This window comes from Acomys minous, assembly GCF_964271855.1.
Source record: "Acomys minous genome assembly, chromosome: 18".
NCBI classification, from domain to species: domain Eukaryota; kingdom Metazoa; phylum Chordata; class Mammalia; order Rodentia; family Muridae; genus Acomys; species Acomys minous.
Window position 1 is genome coordinate 38,584,022 of NC_140501.1, and position 16,754 is coordinate 38,600,775.

At 35.0% G+C, this 16,754-nt stretch overlaps 1 long non-coding RNA gene across 4 annotated transcripts in view; it reads left to right on the forward strand.

Moving 5' to 3' along the window:
* The first annotated feature begins 239 nt into the window (after positions 1 to 239).
* The window catches only part of LOC311589337, a 62,661-nt gene continuing 46,146 nt past the window's right edge, over positions 240 to 16,754 (forward strand). For 3 of the 4 annotated variants that reach the window (XR_014776505.1, XR_014776507.1, XR_014776508.1), the window contains exons 1-4: positions 240 to 365; positions 9,008 to 9,182; positions 15,778 to 15,842; positions 16,383 to 16,451. This is a non-coding gene — a long non-coding RNA (uncharacterized lncRNA). The remainder of the gene's footprint in view (positions 366 to 9,007; positions 9,183 to 15,777; positions 15,843 to 16,382; positions 16,452 to 16,754) is intronic. The other variant, XR_014776506.1, reaches the window with a different exon arrangement.

Genomic DNA, 16,754 nt, shown 5'->3' on the forward strand with positions numbered 1-16,754 from the left:
ACCTATCCCTCCTCTGTTTGTATATATTCCCTTCCAGGAAAAAGTGCAAATTTAAATTGTGAAAAAGATAAAGCTTTATTTTGCTTTTTGTTTGAAGACTGTAATTTACTATAAGATGTCACATTTAGTGTGAAGGTTTATATTTACAGAACCAGGATTGTATAGTAGATAGTACATATAGTATATTATATATGTAAATTCTGGAATGTTAGACTATAATGGAAATTCCAATTCTTATATGAAATTCCATACCAACTACATGCTCTTTCTCACGAGATGCCTTCACTCTCAAATTGTTATATTTATATGTTAGAGTGGGTGAAACTATAATTCAAAACATAAAGCAAAAGGCCAACAAATTTAAGGTAACTTTTCATAAGGATATTTATGCTTCCTTAAATATTATTTTAAGAAATAAGATAATGGATCCATTTTGTCTTTATGAGTGCCTCATTATTTTTAGCAATTTTGTACAGTGCAAAATTTTACTATTCACCCAGTTGTTACCTGGGGAAAGATGGTCTAAAAGTTATATATAACTGATCTTAAAAAAGAAAGACCTGTTAAAGAAAACCAATGAACTCACAAACTGCCAGAGAGTAGTCTTGTTGTTTGAGGAGCTTATGTCTCTCACGGGTGCTATTTTAGCGGTTTCTACCATGGTCTCATAAAGAGCCTTTGACTCTCCCCATTAACCAGTTAAGAGACCTTAGACAAGTGTCCTACTCCCTGTGGGCTTCAGTTCTCTCAGCTGTGTCTAAAAGGACTGAGTTGTTGAGACGTCGTTTTGTTTTATCTTTAGACATTTAACAACTCAGCTCCCACATAAAGCTTTATAAATAAATATTTTCTTGATTTTACTAAACTTACCTGAAGTAATTAGGCATGCTCAACATGAGCCATGGTATTTTCTCCTAACAGAATGACTGAAAATACAATTTAAGAATGTTAGTTTTCCATTTTGAAATAATGTTTAGTTTAAAAGCATGCCTCATTGACAAGAAGTTACACAATATAAGGTTTTCAAATGTATATATGAGGTTATATATTTTTAGGTATTTTTTTTAAAAATCCTATGGTAAATATCTTAATTGCTCCAGGTTATCTTTGAAACCAAATCTTTTCAGATATTGATTACTGTAGACTCTTCAATGTTCAACAATTTTTGATGCTTTAATTTTACTAAATTAAACTCATTTTGCATAAATATACAAAATTCTATGGCAGTGAATTAAAAATAACCTTGTCTTTCTCTCATGAATCTCACATCTAGAGTCCCACTAGAATGTCCTCTCCTCTGTCTCTGTTTCCTGGTAAGTGAAGGCTTTCGTGGGACATGCCCGTTGGGCTAATATGCAGATATAAGTGAGTATATACCATTTGAGTCTTTCTGCTTCTGTGTTAACTCACTCATTATGATCATTTCTAGCTCAATCCATTTATCCACAAATTTTGGGAATTCCTTGTTTTTAATAGCTGAATAGTATTCCATAGTGTATATGTACCACAGTTTCTTTATCCATTCTTCTACTGAGGGACACTTAGGCTGTTTCCATGTTCTGGCTATTATGAATAGGGCTGCTATGAACATGGTTGAGCAAATTTTCTTGCTGTGTGCTGGAGCATCTTCTGGGTATATTCCAAGGAGTGGAATAGCTGGGTCCTGAGGAAGCCCTATTCCCATTTTTCTGAGATAGCACCAGATAGATTTCCAAAGTGGTTGTACTAGTTTGCATTCCCACCAGCAATGAAGGAGTGTTCCTCTCTCCCCACATCCTCGCCAGCATGTGGTGTCGCTTGAATTTTTGATCTTAGCCATTCTGATGGGTGTAAGATGGAATCTCAAGGACCCAGAGGGTCCTAGGAGCCTACAAGTAGAACATTATGATAGGCAGATTTGGGCACAGGGGTCCCACTCAAACTAGGCACCAGACAAGGACAATACAGGCGGTAAACCTTAAACCCCTACCCAGAGCTAGACAATGGACAGAACACTCTCCACAGTAAAGTGGAGAGTGGGATATTACGTTCTCACACACTCTGGTGCCACACCTCTGACCATGTCCCCTGGATGGGGAGACCTGATGGCACTCAGAGGAAGGACAGCAGGTTACCAAGAAGAGACTTGATACCCTATGATCATATAGAGGGGGAGGTAATCCCCCTCAGGAACTGTCATAGGGGAGGGGAATAAGGGGAAAATGGGAGGGAGGGAAGAATGGGAGGATACAAGGGACGGGATAACCATTGAGATGTAACAAGAATAAATTAATAATAAAAAAAATAAAAAATAAAAAAAAAATAAAAATAAAAATAAAAATAACCTTGTGATTAACAATTAAGACATTAAGTTGAGTAGTAGATTCAATAATCTACCTTTTATCCTGTCCTCCCACGCACATGTGTATCTATACTCTTCGGTTTTTCCTTTCAACCCCTATCTCCAAACATAATAAAGAAAAAGGAAAAGAAAGACATCCCTGAGTCCAGCAACCTTTTCTCTCTGAATAAGACCAATAATAGTTTATTACCCACTCCCAGTGAAAATAAATATCTGTAGACCAATAAGGTGACCAAAAACTTGCCCAAACCCCATCAAGGTAAATGGGGGATCATTATCTTAAGATTTCTTCTGGCAGATTTGGGATGAATAATACCTTTGTAGGTGCCAAAATAGAATTGGGGAAATGGTTAAACAAGATAGGAATAGTATTTGTGGTCCACTTTCAAAATGTTGAGAAATTCCAGATTTAACTAAACTCTTCTTGGTCTGTATTGCTGGACCAATCGTGATCACAAGCTCTCTTCAAAGCTGTTCTTGGAGTTGTCCTATTCTGATGAGGAGCAGCAGTACTGGAACATGAAGGATGCAGGATGTCAGTGTCCAGTATGCTGAGAGGAATGAATCCTGTCAGGGCTGATCCTGTATCAGTGTCTGGTTCTTTTGTTCTGAAAACATAATTTATCAAAAGCATTATTCAGTCTTAAAATTATAAATGTATGAGGTGTGCAGCATATACATAACAATTAAGGCTGTTTCTCTACTCCTTGTATGAGCAGAAGAAACAAACCTGTAAATCTTCACTCATGCCATATGAAGAATGGCATCTAATAATAAATCATAGGGTTACTGTAACCAACAAGAAGAAGCATTGTTTATGCATATACATTCATGTGTCAGAACTATTCCCATGTAGAAGATAAAGTCTTCAAAAATTCCAGAGACCTACAGAATATACCATTTAGAGACATTTTAAAATATTATTTGACATCAGACAGGCTAACTCATGGCCACACCTAGATTACCTCAAAGAAGATGATAAACATCAAAGAAACTCCTTATGGAGATGGCTTCAAACATAGCCAACAATACACTGGACAAAATATCCTTGTTTCAGCTGCAGACAGAATTCTGCTTAAAATGGACAAGCTGGGATACAGGTGAAGTCTATGGCCAAACTCTGCCAAGACAGGGCAAGCAAATCCTAAGCAGATCCTGAATCACAAATACGTCTATCAGATATAGTGGGCCAGAAGGCTAAAAATGATGCTCCAACATTAGAAAGACATTTGGGTGACTGTTCAGACACAAAACTGTATCTGTCAAGTTCTCATTTTGGAAGCTGTTAAACTTTCACATCCAGTTTACTCATATAATTAATTTTATTCCTTCTCAAGTCTCTGATGGGGTTCAAGACCAGATAGTCCAGTTTTAATTAAGCTTAGTTGTTTAAGGGTTAAGATGTTCTTAGGTCTAGGTTGATGTTTTAATCTGAAAAAGATGAGATATGATAGATATTGATTAACACTCAGCGTTTTAGAGGCACAAAGATAGGAAAGATGTTTTCTTCAAGGTTGCTTGCCTTATAAGCGTGACAATTTGCATTCAGATCCCAAGGGCCTACATACAAGTCAAATATTGGTGGCATGCATCTATATTCCTGGTGTGAGAATGTAGAGACTGGTGGGTTCATGGAATTCATCAGTCAATCAGCATAGATGAATTGATGAAATTCAGGGCCACTGAGGAAATGTGTTTCAAAGAAACTTGTAAAATGCTTTACAAAGAGTAATAATATTATGTTTTGACTTCTACATTACACACAGACACACACACAAACACTCACTCATGTACCCATGCACATACAAACATGAACACATGCATATACAAAAGAAAAAATAAAAATAAAATGCGTTATCAACCAGCTGTCCCATTATTTTTCAAATATTTCTTCATTCATTTAAATCTAAAATACTGTCATGTTTCATTTCTAGTGAGGCACAAAGGTAAAGTGTATTAGCATGAAGTGTCTGCTATTTTTTAACATATACATTTATTTTATTACATGTGAATAAAACAAACTACATACAGCAGGGAGAACCATGAGCCAATCATGAGTTATATAAATGTTACATTCATAGTGATTTGCCTATTTGTTTTTGGCAAACTTGAAGTAAACATCTTTCCTATCTTGTTGGGTCTAAATTTCTAAATACAATTCAATATCATATCTTGTCTCTATTAACTTAAATCCTTTATCTTTATCTAAAATGATCTTATCCCCTAACCAACTAAACTTGATTGTAAAACTCCCCTCAGAGATTTGAGAAGGAGTAAAACTTAAATGCTTGAGTGAACCAGTAGTGCAGGTTAGCAGTTTCCAAAATGAAAAAAATGGCTGAAACAATTTACTGCCTGAACAGTCACCCAATACTCTCTATGACGTTGGAGCCTCATCTTCGGCCTTCTGGCCCAATATCACTGCCAGACTTATTTGTGAAGCAGGAATTACTGAGGACTTGCTTACCTTGTCTTGGCAGAGTTCGGCCATTGACTCTGCCTGCATCTAAGCTTGTCCATTTTTAGGAAGAATTTTGTCTGTGGCATAAACAAGTACATTTTTCCCAGTGGCTGGTTTGTCACATTTGAAGCCAACTCTATAAGGAGGTTCTTTGATGCTCATCATCTTCTTTGAGGTAGGCTGGGTGTTGTCAGGAGTTAACTTGTCTGGTTGTCAAAGAATCTTTAGAACAATAAAAATATATTTAAATGCCACATTATGTGGGTCTCTGAGGCTTTTGAAGACCTTATTTAACATGTTTACCTTATATATGTATAGAATCATATCTATCTGTTAGATTTAGGATATATATTCTTGTACTAAATCATACTAGTATTTGACATGACCATGATTTATATCAATATACAAAATTCTATACCAAGAGATAACCTTCTTTTTGAGTAACATTAAGGCCTTGAATTAAGGAGTAGGTTCAATAATCAACCTTTTGTTCTTCCTACCTCTATTTCTATATCCTCCTTTCTTTCTTTTCAGCTCCTATCTCCTTACCTACGGATGAAAGACAAACGAAAAGAGAGACATTCCTGAGTTCAGCCTAGTTTTCTCTCTGTATAAGACCAATAATAACTTATACCCACCTCCCGATGAAAATAAGGGTTTGTAAACCAAGAGAGCAAACAGAAACACAGGGATTTTTTTATTAGAAAAAAATGTTTAATAGTTCCAAGCTAGATTACTGGTCAATGATTTAATGTCAGTCCCAAAATACATATGCCAGCTATTGTTGTCATTTTAAAAAAATCACAGGTAAATACATACATTTTTAGAATATAGTTCATACACTAAATATAGCCCACATACTGGTCTGGATCCAAATCAGGTGACACACGTGTAATAATTTAAATAGATACATTTTAATGTCAAAAAGGATTGTTATGCTGTCAGAGAATTGTAACTATGATAGTTATGAAGAAAATATTGATATATCTTCTAATTTATTCCTCTACCTTTGCCTTATGATATACAGATATTTATATATATATATATTTATATATATATATATATATATACACACACACACATATGTACATATATATACATACATACATTATCAGTTATAAGAGACCTAGAGAGATGATTAAGTGGTTAAGAACACTCACTGAATGTTCTTCCAAAGTACCCAGGTTCAAATTCACCACCAACATGGTGGATTACAACCATGTGTAAATCTAGTTCCAGGGGATCTGATACTTCATTATGTCCTTCCCAGGCACCATGCACACACATTCTGCACATGTATATATGCAAAGAAAACATAAGTTCAAATTAAAACCAGAGAGTGGATGTACTTATAACACTTTCCCCTATCCCTATATCCACATGTCCTACACAAAGATATGGTGCATTTCTAGTTTTGCATAAAGGCTAGCAGAGCAGGAAGCTAAAGGATACCATGGTACGTTTTGTGCTACATGCATGGAGGAGGCTGAACACATGTCTAACACAACTGCTTCTTGTTAGAAATATAAAAAACAAGAAAGTTCCAAATAACATATACCCCAATGAGGAAAATGCTGCCCTTTCTATTTGTAACACATCTCCAAAGCCCTCAGCTGACAAAGCTCAAGTTGTGCTTTAATATATATATATCAGTGACTCAGTGACTTCTTGGTGAGATAATTGCCCAGAATGTGTACATTGGGGAGCAAATTTAATTTGAAACAATACCTTGATGATTGCTGTATGCATCACATGATCATCTCATTATCTTATAAACATGCATTAAAACACTATAAAGACTTCTATTTTTACACAGACTTATCCTACATTTTCACAACTAACACATAATTCAAATAATTATAGTTTGACATTTTAAAAGGATTAAAATAATATGATAGTCTATAGACATTTTAATGACTCCCCTCTTCAAATTTCAAACAATGTAATCTTTGCTCGAGAAAGATTGCTTCACACTGACAGAAATAGTTGTAAATACAACACTATCCTCACATCTATTTTCATGTTTTACATTTACTATATGTATAAATAATTATCTATAATTTTAGTTTAGTCTCTGAAATCTTCAAATGCATGTTGGTTACAAAAATACACTCATATAAATACCATGTTATGTTGCAGATTACAGGAGATCCTTGTTTATAACTAATCCTGATGCCACAAGTATCTTTTTAATCTGAAGTCATTAGAATCATGTTTAATCATGTTACTCTCTGAATGAACTGTATCTTCTGTTTTACCAGTAGCCAGTGGAAACCCTACTGGAGAGTGGGCATTTGCTGTAATATATTAAACACATACACACACACACACACACACACACACACACACACACACACACACACACAAAAGAAACAATAAGAGCAATAATAATGAAAAAATCAACTACACAGAACTGGGAATGCTTGACCTGGCTTACATTTTCCATAATCATTGTCATGACGAGAAAAAAAATCCTGCAGGGAGAGTGCTTCTATACTTAGTACCAAACACTTGCTCTTCTTACATTAAGGGCAATGCAATGGATAATTTAATGTAGCTCTTCTCACCAAGTATTAAGGAGTTATGATAACAATTAACATAATGGCATTTAAAAATCCAAACTGTGTTTCTTAATGCTTTAATCTCACAGGAGTAATTGAAAGTCATTCTCAAAGTAGAATGTGCACTTTATGTGCAAGTAAATTAATTTTTCATTTCTAAGAGTTACTCCAATAAATGGTCAGCCTAACATACTGATTAAAGATATATGGTCTGAGGAAAAATAACAAATTCTACATTTGAATTTCAGGTTTATTCATTGATTTATTCTTTCAACTAATACTAGGTAAATCATTGCTATATGCAATGAGAATTTAAGACTGGACAAGCTAAGTTTATCCCTGCCCATAAAAATAACAGTCAAATTCAGAGTGCACACCCCTAAAGTAGATAGAGAGCAACCATAGCACTTAAACTCTTTGCACTACTTTGACAAAGTGATGAAAAGGAACAAAAAATAAGGAGGTCTATTCTTTGTATGTCTTATAAAAAAATTGTCTGGGGAAATTACATATGACTTCAATTCTGGATAGTAAGTAGGAAAAACCAAGATAGGTCTTGCAGTATTGGATTTGTTCTCCAGGACGAAACAGAAAGCTAGGAACCTCTAGTGACAAAGCATAAAAGAAAAAAAAAGACACTCAGCCTACTTTGCACAAGTACCTCATTATCAAGAATTTACTATTATTTTCAATACTGCTAAATGCAAGAATTGGCACTGACCTTCGTGTTTTTGACCTTCTGTACAATAAAGAAAGAATTGCTACAGTTTCAGGAATATACTAAGTATAAAGTAGGAAAATGATACCAAGGATTTAGCAAAATCAGGCTAACCTAAGTGTTTAGAAAGATTTCTATCAATAAAGCGGTGCAATTGGTTTTCATTTATATGTTTTTTATGTATTTCAGTTTTGTTTTTGACAATGTCTCACAATCTAGGCTGACTACAGACTCGTGATTCCTTTTAAGCATCTACTTCCTAATTGCTGAAATCAAAGATATGAACTAGCTGCCATTCTCAGAGTCTAATCACATCTCTACTCAGCAGTTTTAACATAATTTTAAATTAAATCACAAGTTCCATAAAAAAGAAATTCATTTCTTAGATTATTCAGTAAATATTATCATTATTGGATGAGTTTAACAATTTAGTATTAGAAAAGTGAAGGTAAAATTGATTAAAATATAATATATTTATAATATAGAAAATTAAATAATTTATAATTTGGACCATGGTATTGTTTGTGATAGGATTTTAGTACCCAAGGTTGCAGTACTCATAGAGGGAGTATAATGGCAGGTCTTCATATCATCTGCACATGCCATCAAAATCATGTGTATATTTGTCATTGTCTCATGATGTGTACTACTTTGTTCTATCATGTACTTCCTAACCAAGGGCTGCATTCCCAAAGATAGGTTAGCAACTGGGCTAACCTATCAGGCACTGGAATTCATCATGAGCCTCTGAAATCATAAGCCAATAAAAGCATTCATTTTTAAAGGTATATTACCCCCAGGAAGATTTGTTATAGTCATATAAGGCTTACTTAATAAATAACACTAATGATCAAGTAATTTAGAAATTCTCCTAATTTGAAGAATTTCAGTCATCTAACACTGTCCTACTTCATATTTTTCTCTAGAAATATAGAAAAAACAACTGTGAACCTGACTTCTGTTCTTCTTCATGGAGCGAGAAAAATTGCTGGAGTTTAATGTGCTTTCCAATATTCAATTAAGTGATTCTTGACATGCAAGAAACAAAAGTGTTCCTTCTTGTATTTTCTTTACAATAATACAGCTCTTAGGATGTACAGGGTAAAGTGTTCTCATTTTCAAAAAGAACTAGAACAGTACTTTTTGAATGTCAAAGTGTTCAGTAGTTCTTCAATGATTATTATTTAATATTGTCAAATTCAGTCTTGAAACATATCTTCTGTTATTCACATATTTTAAAAATTATAACTTAGAAATTCTTTTAAAAACAATTATTTTACCTTAATAATTTTGAATGTTTTTACATCAGTGAACATTTAAAAGGCTATATTAAAGATCTTTGTCTCTGTATCTTATCTATGCTCTCTCTCTCTTCCTCTTTCTACCTCACAGTCTCTCTGTCTCTGTCTCTCTGTGTCTCTCTGTGTCTCGGTCTCTGTCAGTATCTCTGTCTCTCTCTGTGTCTCTGTCACTCTGTCTCTGTGTCTCTCTCACACTGCTTCTCTCTCTCTCTCTCTCTCTCTCTCTCTCTCTCTCTCTCTCTCTCTCTCATTTATATTTATTCCTGTAAGGAATCCTTTTAGTCTTTATTTATAAAAATAACCTAACATCACTAGCCTTGTCATAGTAATGCACCAAGTGATGAAAACATTCACCTGGTGAATAATTGACCTCTATTTTTTCCTTCCCCTCTATGAAGTAATGGGTGTAAACATGCAAATGATTCATCCTTTCCCCCCGCCAAAAAAAAAACACTTAGCAGAAAATACTTACATAATTTTTTTTTAATGACAGCAGCATGAGAAGCCTAGCATTCCCCTCCTCTAATCCCTAAACCAGTGACAACCTTGAATGAAACATAATTTGTTCCAGTGATTTTGGTGACTTCTGTCATGTTGCTCAGTCCAGGCTATATCATGTAGTGTGGAAATTGATATCCCTACATTTACATTGGAAACATACACCAGTAGAGAATATTTCTTTTCTCTCTGGATTTGAAGGGTCTGTCTTGTCTTTCAGGAGTGCCTTGTTCTGGCAATAGTTTAATGTCCCAATTCTCCTAATATCAAAGGATTTTTTGTGAAAGTCTGTCTGGTTTAATAAATGACCAATTATGTATGCCTATAGCTACGATGATGTTCTTTCTTCTAACACTCTCCTATGTTAATGCCTAATAATGGCTGCCTGTGGTGTTGCTGCTGGATCTCCAAATAAAGCTCATCTGACAGTAATTTTGAATCTATTTTTTTTTCAATGTTCCTTCTTGTTAAGTCCTTGTTCGTAACTACGGTGTTTGTTTTTTTCATTTCCTGAAAAGCTGGCCTTGCATACATATGTATGTGTAGATAAATACATATAGATATACCTAATAGATGTTATATAAATATATATATATATTTGAATATATATATGAATATATATATTCAGTCTCTCTGCCTGCTGTCTGCAGATCTGGATGTAAACGTCTCATCTACAAAGCTACACCCCCAACACTATTTGTCTGTCCACCACAATGTTCTCATCATGATGATAATGGACTGACCCTCTGAACTTGTAAGCAAGCCACCAATTAAATGTTTTCTTCTATAAATTCCCTTTGTCTTCACAGCTGAAGAGCAGTAAGAGAACATTCATCTATTTGTCTTTGTTTTTTATCATCAGACTAATATACAAAAATTACTTAATTCAAAAAAAATCATGTGACATGGTATTATTTAGAGGTTAAAGTAATAATTGTCAGTTCCAATATAAGAGCCCCTTTTCTGCCTTTCATTGTCACTAGTATTTCTAAGGCCATACAGTTGACTGAAAGTTTATGCCCACAGAACAAATTATTATGTCAAAATCCTATACACTGATAGTATAAAATCATAATAATGAGATGAGATGAGATTTCCGGGTGGTTTTCAGGTCACGAGGATACAGAAAGGGTGTTTAGTGTCTTTCAGAAAGAGACTCCACTGAATCCCTGTGCCCTTTCATAACTTGAAGATATATTATGAAATGAACTGGAAAGTTAGCCTCCAGCAGGTAACAAATTTCCCTAGCCTTTCCTGGAACTTCTAGACATCCATCATTGTGAGAAATATGCATCTGCTGTACATAAACCATCCTGGTTGAGGTATGGTTATAAGGACCTGAGTAGATTGATGCAAACCAAGTTTCTTCAGCATACTCAAAGTCTGTCTCAGTGTAAGGAAAGACCAAATGCCTGCTGGGTGTTCATGGACACAGGAGGGTTTCAGTATCTTTAGTTTATCCTTATTTGAATATCTCCAACATTATTTACATTAAATTTTCATTTACTTTAATATTGTAAAAATCCCAATAAAAATTTTCTTTCTAAGTGATTTTCTGTGAAAACTCATAGGAATATCTAATAGTCACACACTTGATTATTTAAGAAAAGTAACATAAATATTGTTATAAAAAGACAGTATAGATGTATATGGGTATGATATTACAAAAAAAAACTAAGATGTTTAGTTAAAGTACATGAGCAAACCTTTTTTACTTGTTGCCTCCTCCTGATCCAACCCATTAAATAATCCCTTGCTCCTATCCAGAGTGCATGAGCCTCTTCCTTACCCCGGGTTAATTTATAAATCTTATGGAAATGCACATTCTATAGTATGCACAATATGCTTTAATGTGATCCACATATTTCCTTTATCATTGAAGAGTATGAAAGATGATACATTTCAGTGTGGGTTTTAACACAGGTAGTAGGGTTTGTTAAATAGAATTTCAGACTCTGATAATCAGAGCGCCCCTTGTATTGGAGAGAATTGGACTTTGGAAGTTCTAATTACAATAGATGTACAGTTAAATAAATGAACATGTCAATAAGAGTATATCTTCATTTTCTCCATCTTGATAGCAATACACATAATATATTTATATGAACTTTAAAGTATTATCATATCCCTATATAAGAAGTTTTTTTAGTTGTATGAGAATCTTGGAACCAATCACAGATACTATTAACTTGTTATTGAGAACTGTGAAAAGAAAAATACAAGTTACAGTTTGGGTAATGTTCTGGAAAAAAAAACAGGACAATGTAAATTTCCATCCATAAACTAAATCCATGAATTCAGTGTTTTAGAAAAACTTTAAATTAAAATTAATCAATTAATATTAACTAGTAGTAAGCTTAATAATTATTCCTGTGAAGTACATTGAAGCAAAACATCTATCTTCCATTTAAAGAAATGACAAGTCTAAATCTCCACAACAAAGGAAATAAATAGTGAAGCAGCCATTGCATTACTTCTATGTCATCAGTTGCTACTTCTCACAAGAAATTATGTAATGATTTTAATTGTAGCAGTGAAAATATTTCGAGGCATTTTTTATTCCCCTTAAGGAATCCACCATTTTCTGGTAGCTATGGAAGAGATAAAGTATCAGGAGGAATTCTCTGAGAATTTAGAATGCTTGCAATTCAACAAGCTTATCTGCTTTTTTAAATTAATATTGTGTGAGATGTGTTTCCAGACATTCAACTTTTGTCCATGTAATCTGAATTAAGAATGACCTTTGTATATCACACTCAACACAACATTCAATAAAGTATATGTCTGCTAACAACCACGCCCATATTCCTGATCATGTGAGTTGATTTTTGTATCCAGCCACTTTGTTTAAAGTGTTTATCAGTTGTAGGAGTTCCTTGGTAGAATTTGTGAGGTTGCTAATATATACTATCATATGGAAGAGTGGGAAGGATGAAAGGACCTGGAGAGGTCAGGAGTTCCACAAGGTGACCAACCAAGTTCTGTGGTTCTGAAGCCACAGGTCCTGCACAAACTAATGCACCAACCAAGGACAATGCATGCAGAGCACCTAGATCCCCTGTCCAGATGTAGCTGATGGACACCTCATTCTTCATGTGTGTGGGGAGTGGGGATAAATGGGACTGCCTCTGATATGAATTCTGGTGTCTGTGATTCTATCATTGCCTATTGGTGGTGAGGCCTTGCAGGAACACAGAGGAAGGGGATGAAGTCTATCCTGATGAGACCTGATGTGATCAGATGGTGTGAGAGGCCTTCCTCCCCTGGCCAGAAATCTAAGGGAGAGGCATAGAGCAGAAGAGGGATGGAGGATGGGAACTGGAAAATAAGAGCAAGAGAATAATAATTGGAATGTAATGTGAATAACTTATAATAAATAAAGTTTAAAAACAACTTATACCTTTGGACTGTTTTTTTAGTTTCTATTTTGTTAATTTCACCCCTGAGTTTGATTATTTCCAGACGTCTACTATACCACCAAACCAAATAACCCAATCGAGAAATGGGGCATGGAACTAAACAGAGAATTCTCAACAGAGGAATATCAAATGGCTGAGAAACACTTAAAGAAATGCTCAACCTCCTTAGTCATCAGGGAAATGCAAATCAAAACAACTCTGAGATTCCATCTTACACCCATCAGAATGGCTAAGATCAAAAATTCAAGCGACACCACATGCTGGCGAGGATGTGGGGAGAGAGGAACACTCCTTCATTGCTGGTGGGAATGCAAACTAGTACAACCACTTTGGAAATCTATCTGGTGCTATCTCAGAAAAATGGGAATAGGGCTTCCTCAAGACCCAGCTATTCCACTCCTTGGAATATATCCAGAAGATGCTCCAGCACACAACAAGAAAATTTGCTCAACCATGTTCATAGCAGCCTTATTCATAATAGCCAGAACATGGAAACAGCCGAAGTGTCCCTCAATAGAAGAATGGATAAAGAAACTGTGGTACATATACACTATGGAATACTATTCAGCTATTAAAAACAAGGACTTCCCGAAATTTGTGGATAAATGGATTGAGCTAGAAATGATCATAATGAGTGAGTTAACCCAGAAGCAGAAAGACTCAAATGGTATATACTCACTTATATCTGCATATTAGCCCAAGGGGCATGTCCCACGAAAGCCTTCACTTACCAGGAAACTGAGACAGAGGAGAGGACATTCTAGTGGGATTCTAGATGAGAGAATCATGGGAGAAAGGCAAAGTAGAAGGACCCAGAGGGTCCTAGAAGCCTACAAGTAGAACATTATGATAGGCAGATTTGGGCATAGGGGTCCCGCTCAAACTAAGGCACCAGCCAAGGACAATACAGGCGGTAAACCTTAAACCCCTACCCAGATCTAGCCAATGGACGGAACACTCTCCACAGTAGAGTGGAGAGTGGGATATTACTTTCTCACATACTCTGGTGCCTCACCTTTGACCATGTCCCCTGGAGGGGGAGACCTGATGGCACTCAGAGGAAGGACAGCAGGTTACCAAGAAGAGACTTGATACCCTATGAACATATAGAGGGGGAGGTAATCCCCCTCAGGAACAGTCATAGGGGAGGGGAGTAAGGGGAAAATGGGAGGGAGGGAAGAACGGGAGGATACAAGGGAAGGGATAACCATTGAGATGTAACAAGAATAAATTAATAAAAAAAAACAACTTATACAAACAAATAAACTGATCATATAAATAATCAAGATTTAGACAGAGCTCTCAATTAGCTATCAGGTAGAGAAAAAATAGACATACATACTATTTATTTTTCAAGGCAACTCATTGTAGATTTGATCTATGATTTTCTGTTAGTCAACCACAGGTATAAAAGAAAAGTATTTAATATCTTATATAGACTATAATAAATAATGATAGATATATAACTTACTGTTTAACATAAATTAGACATAAGGAGAGTTTTCTGGATACTGCCTCTATATATTAATGAAGACTTCTCAGCTTCTATGGTAAGTTTGATCTGTTGCTTTTATTTTGTTTTCTTAGAGAAGTTCGTGGACCACAAGGTCATCCAAGAGAAGATTATTTTTCTTAGTAATACAGAGAGATAAGGACCCCAATAAATAGAGGATATTGATTTCATTGGCATGATGGAAAATCCAGATCACTCATGACTAATACCCTAGAATCAGTCCTAGAGCTCAGAAGGCTGAAGCAAGATGATCAGGACTTGGTGATCACAAAAGGCTACATAGTGATTTTATATTTTATTTCCAGCCAAGGTACATAATGAGAGGTTGTCTCAAAAATATTGCAAAAAAAGAATATAAAGACTGCTTGGATCTCCATATAATAGCCAAATAGATACACTAGAGTTATTTACTAAAACAAATCTTTAATAGTTGTCTATGTGCTAGAGATCATGGGACACTACTGATAATTCAAAATTTTAGAAGTGGAGGCAGGAGAATCAAGATTTTAAGGCCATTTGGGAGTAGTTGAGACTCTGTTACAAGCAAAGAAAAACCAATATCAAACTATATAATATTATCAATGTTTAGAAGTTACAGGAAAGGTGAAAAGTTCTGGAGATTTGTTACCTGGTGAAGTCTAAATTCCAAGTGCATTTTCATGTTATATGCTCATATTATGAAATGGTGAAAAGGCTCCATGGAGTCTCTTTCTGAATGATATTAAGCACATATTATTAGATGATGTTTATATTATAAATGTATAAGACTTTGACATAATAATTTGTTCTCAGTCAACTGCATGACTTTAGCAGTACTGGTGACTGTATTTTGGAACTGACAATTACTACTTTAACCTCTTACTAATACCATATCATTTGATTTTCCCTGATTGAATTAAGTAGTCTGATTATAATAAAAACAGGCAAATAAATTAATACTGTTTTATTGTTCTGCATCTGTGTAGAGACTGCATGACCAAAGCAAGTTATAGAAGAAAGTGTATAATTGGTGGCTTGCTTACAGTTTCAGGTTAGTTCATTATCATCATGATGGGGAATGTGGTGGCACATAGGCAGAGTGCTGGAGCAGCAGATGAGAACATTACATTTTGATATTCAGACAAAAGAGAAAAAGAGAGAGAGAGACAGAGAGAGAGAGAGAGAGAGAGAGAGAGAGAAAGAAAGAAAGAGAGAGAACTTGGCATGGGCTTCTCCAACAAGCCCACCAAAATAAACACACAAATATATATGCCTAGGGAAAATATTGAGGCTTGGTAACATAGATTTAGGTCCTCAAAGAGATATAATCACTAAGACTTTTGGGTTGGAAAGGCTCTGAAAAGAGCATAATACAAAAAAAAAAAAAAAAAAAAAAAGGACAGTGGGGTGAACTTTGAAAAATATCACTGTCAGGTTGATTGTTATGATGAGCATCAGGAGACAGTTTAGCTATATGACTGTTTGAGCCAAAGAGGTATATTAAATAAATATATTCAATAAACTAGTGGATTGAAACTTTATTTTAACTGCTTTTTTCCTGACTTTTTCTGGTTTGGTCCATCACTTACAGAAAATGTCAAGTGATTCTGAAGACCACCTGGAGTTTCTTTAACTTCTATCCCCCCAAGATCCTCAAAAGGTCAAGTATTAGCTCTCACAGTTTCTTAGATTCCTATGCCCCACACTGTGTTCCCAGATAATCTTCTTCATGACTGTGAAATGCACATGCAGCCATGCTCTTGATAGAAATGATGCACACTCTTTCAATTTCAGACACTCAGCTTTCCTTGTAGAGTCAGGGTGGGGCATCCCTCATTTTAAAGAAAGAATTTAAAATGTTGAAAACAGCAATGATAAAAAGATTAGAAAAGCTCTTAAAATACCTTAGAAGTATATTATATATTAATATTATACATTGTTTTAGAAAATACATGTATTTAGA